Raw genomic sequence first — 4,072 nt, forward strand, 5'->3', positions numbered from 1 at the left:
TACAGGAAACCTTCCCTAGACTTAATTCTAGTGCTTTAGTTCTTTCAATTATTTCCTATTTATCCAGTATATAACTTGTTTTGTGGTTATTTGCATGCATGTAGTCTCCCCCATTATATTGTAAAAATTCCTTGAGGGCAGGTACTGTCTTTTGTAACTTTTTGTATCCTGGGTGCTTAGCATAGTACCTTATCATGTAAGTACTTAACAAATGTGTATTGAATTGAATTGAAAATGCAATAAACTAACAGCAAGGACAGATTGAATCAGCCTCCAGAAGAAGGCAAAATTCTATGCCAACACATTCAAGTTCCTGCTAGTCTTTTCCTGGGACATTTTGGTTTGACTTTAGAAAGTCCCTGCCAATACCATGCACCTTAAAAACTAATATACTGGCACTGTCTTCAACTGTGCTTTCTGTATTCCAACACAAGGAGAGGGGGACTGGATCATCATTTGAAAATGCATGATTTGGATGTTGATCAAGCAAACCTATGATGCACCAATGTGTAGTTGTTGTCCAGAAGTGAATGTCATTACTAGAAGTTGGGATCAGACAGTTAAATTGTGGGGTCCCAGAACTTGTAATGCAGAAATGTTTTCTTAACCAGGGAAGGTTTTCATGCTTTCTGTGTCTGGCGACAAATTGATTGTGGGGACAAGTGGAGTATTGTTATAGGATTTGAGGTATAAGGTCTATGTGCATCAGAAAAGACAGTCTAGTCTGAAATACAAAACTCACTGCACACGAGCATTTCAAAAACAAGGTTATATGTTAGTCTCTGTTGAAGGCCAAGTGACATTTGAATATTTGGACCCAAGGCCTGAGGTACAGAAGAAGACGTATACATTCAAATGTCACATACTAATAGAAAATAACTTTGAGCAAATTTATCCTGTCAATGCCATTTCCTTTCACAACATTCACAACACATTTGCTATAGGTAGATCTGATAGATTTGTTAATATTTGGGATCCATTTGAAAAGAGACAATTATGCCAGTTTCACTAGCAGAGCATCACTTGTCTTCAGTAATGGTGGGACCACACTTGCAACAGAATCATGATATATTTCAGATATATATATATATATCTATATGTAGATATATATCTGAAATGGATGATATTGAACATCCTAAAGATGGTATCTTCACTCAGTAGGTGACAGATGCAGAAACAATACCCAAGTCTACCTATCTAATCATCTTGTGGAAGTGTGGCTTCTTTGTGGAAAGTTTATATGTACTTCTTACAAAAGATGCTAGTTCTTCAGGGATAATTTACAATAAATATGAATGAACTCAAAGAATGCAGTAAACATAACCTTGGGGAGCTCAGACCTACTGTGAAGTGTCTTAATTCAGTTAGTGATTGAAAAAACATAAAATGGTAAGGTTAAGAGGGTTCTTTACTAACTTCTACCCATCAATCAGCTAATATTTATTAAGTGCAATGACTTGAATGAATCCTTTATGTTCCACACAACTTTTATGCCATGCCAGGAATGGTTAGAACAAAAAGAGGAAAAGTATGAGAATCAGAGACAGAGAACGATAGACAGAGGCAGATGGAGATAATGAAAAGAAGAAGGAGGAGAAGGAGGAGAAGAGAAGTTTATTAAAATTAATCAACACATCAACCAAAATCTGACACTTTATGCAATATTCAATATCCTTAGTGTTCCTTGAAAGAAGTGAAGGAGGTACAATTTCTTTTTTCTTCTTTGGGGCTAAACTTGACCAGTATTCAATTTGTTTCTTAATATTTTCTTTCCATTTACATTGCTTTATTCATTATGCATATTCTTTTCTGGATTATGATAACTTCATTCTTATCAATTCATAAAGTCTTCACATACTTTCATTGAGACTTGTGTTAGTATTTTTCAACGAATCCTTGAAAAAAAAGATTTTCCTATAGCAAATACAAACAAAATCTCCTCATCTTAGACTACTCATTTTTCCAAGGCAGAGTTTAATTCTCATTTGTCGATGAAATTTTTCCAATCATTCCAAACTAAATGGGATCTCTCTGTGAACTGATAACACTTACTAACAGTGCCAACAGTTTCAAATAAGCATTTAATGCATGTATTTTTGTAATTCTATCCTGTATTACTCAAATTACAGTCTTAGTTGAATTTTCATGTACATAGATCTTGTCTCCCCTATAGGTCAAGGAAGATAAAAGATAGCCTCTCTGTTTCCCACAGCACCTAGCATAGTATCAAATGTGTAGTAGGTGATCAATTAACAAAAAAAAAAAAAAAAGTCTTATTTGGACATAAAAAGTTTTGACAGCAGACTGAAGACACCCTTTGGATAAATAGAGAGTAGAAGACTGAGGAGAGAGCAAGAGTGAGTTCACAAGTAAAGAACTGGATTTGGATGTTATTCTGAGACACTTGTAATCAAAATCACATGAATATTTCATTTCAGTGAGGGAATGAATTTGGGAAGAAAGGGGATAAATGAATTGATTGGGTATATTCATATTGTTGGGAAAGTAACTAAAAGTCAAATTTTGTTTTCAGCAAAATTTGTTCCTGTGGCATAACTCTTATCAGAGAATGAAGAGTGAAGCGCCAAATTCCAATTCCTCACAATTAAAATTATTCACTTCAAAGACGCACTAATTTTTTAGGGTCCTTTGGGTAGCAATTCAAAATATGATTTAAAAACTTGAAAGAAATGGTACCCATCCAAGTATCTAAGTACATTCTAACACTGATTGTAGGTACTTAATAGTATAGCTGGGATGGGGCCCTGGGCTCATAGTTAGGAAAGCATGAATGTAAATCCAATCTCTGATATTTATTGGTTATGGGAAACTCAGCAACTCACTTAACTCAGTTTTCTTATCTGTGAAGTGGACAATTGCATCTACCTCACAGGGTAACTGTGAGGATCAGATAAGTATGTATGTAAAGTACTTTCCTAACCTTAAAATATTTTGGTAGTAATCGCTATTATTATTAAATAGATATATTTTGATAAATTAGTTGCTGCTATGATGATCTAAATTACTGAGAATGTCACAGTAAATAATAATTCAATTCATCTCCTAATACGTACAAAATCTGTCCTTGATTAATGTACCTTATACATGTGCTGATTAAAAGTAAGGGACTGAAAAAGGAAAGACATATTTGAAAATTAAACTGCTCATTAAGAAAATCATATCTGAGAATGACATTTGGACCACAGCTTAATAGTGATAAATTGTCAGAGCTGGAAGGCAGATGGGGAATCATAGAGTTAGGATGAGAGGCAGCCTTGTACTGCTCAATTTTGATTGAGAGGACTTCAGTTCAAATTCTAGTTCACATGCTGTTTCAACAATGCTGGAAAAGTTTCTATTTATTTGTCTGGAAAATGAGTGAGGTAGAATATGTAACATTCCTTGATAGCACTGAAAAATGCAAGAAATTACGATAATTCACACTCCAAAGATGGGCAGCTATGTGGCTCAGTGCATAGAGTACCATACCTGGAGTCAAGAAGACTCTTCTTCTTGAATTCAAATCTGGCCTCAGATGCTTGCTGTGTGGCCCTAGGCAAGTCACTTAACCCTGTTTGCTTTGGTTTCCTCATCTGTAAAATGATTTGGAGAAGGAAACAGCAAATCACTGTAGTATCTTTGCCAAGAAAACCCCAAATGGGGTCACGAAGAGGCAGACATGACCGAACAATAACAGGAGGCAATTTTACAAATAAGCAAATTGAGAGTCAGAAAGATTAAGTCATTTGTCCAGTCAAATAGCACATTATTGACAGAGCTAAGTATAAAACACATATCTTATAAAATGGGTTTATTTTTGTACTCAATTCATTTTTTCTTCTAAGAAATAAGAAGATATTTGACCAGGGATGAAACTTATTTAATGAAATATAGCAAAAAATATGTTTTCTTAGACTTGCAGATCTGATTAAGAAGACAAACTAAAAATGAAGGAGAAAATTGTCCACATATATCCTCAAACCATATCACAGATGATGGGATTTTATAATAGAAATAAAATATCAGTAGGGAGACCCAGTCATTTAGAGGTGAACAATATCCAAGAACAGGA

The 4,072-nt window shown here is 34.6% G+C and overlaps 1 pseudogene; it reads left to right on the forward strand.

The window, feature by feature from the left end:
- The first annotated feature begins 462 nt into the window (after positions 1-462).
- LOC140531306 (mitotic checkpoint protein BUB3-like) lies at positions 463-1,012 on the forward strand (annotated as a pseudogene).
- The last annotated feature ends 3,060 nt before the right edge of the window (positions 1,013-4,072 follow it).

The sequence above is a fragment of the Notamacropus eugenii genome, chromosome 3, assembly GCF_028372415.1.
Source record: "Notamacropus eugenii isolate mMacEug1 chromosome 3, mMacEug1.pri_v2, whole genome shotgun sequence".
Lineage (NCBI taxonomy): Eukaryota > Metazoa > Chordata > Mammalia > Diprotodontia > Macropodidae > Notamacropus > Notamacropus eugenii.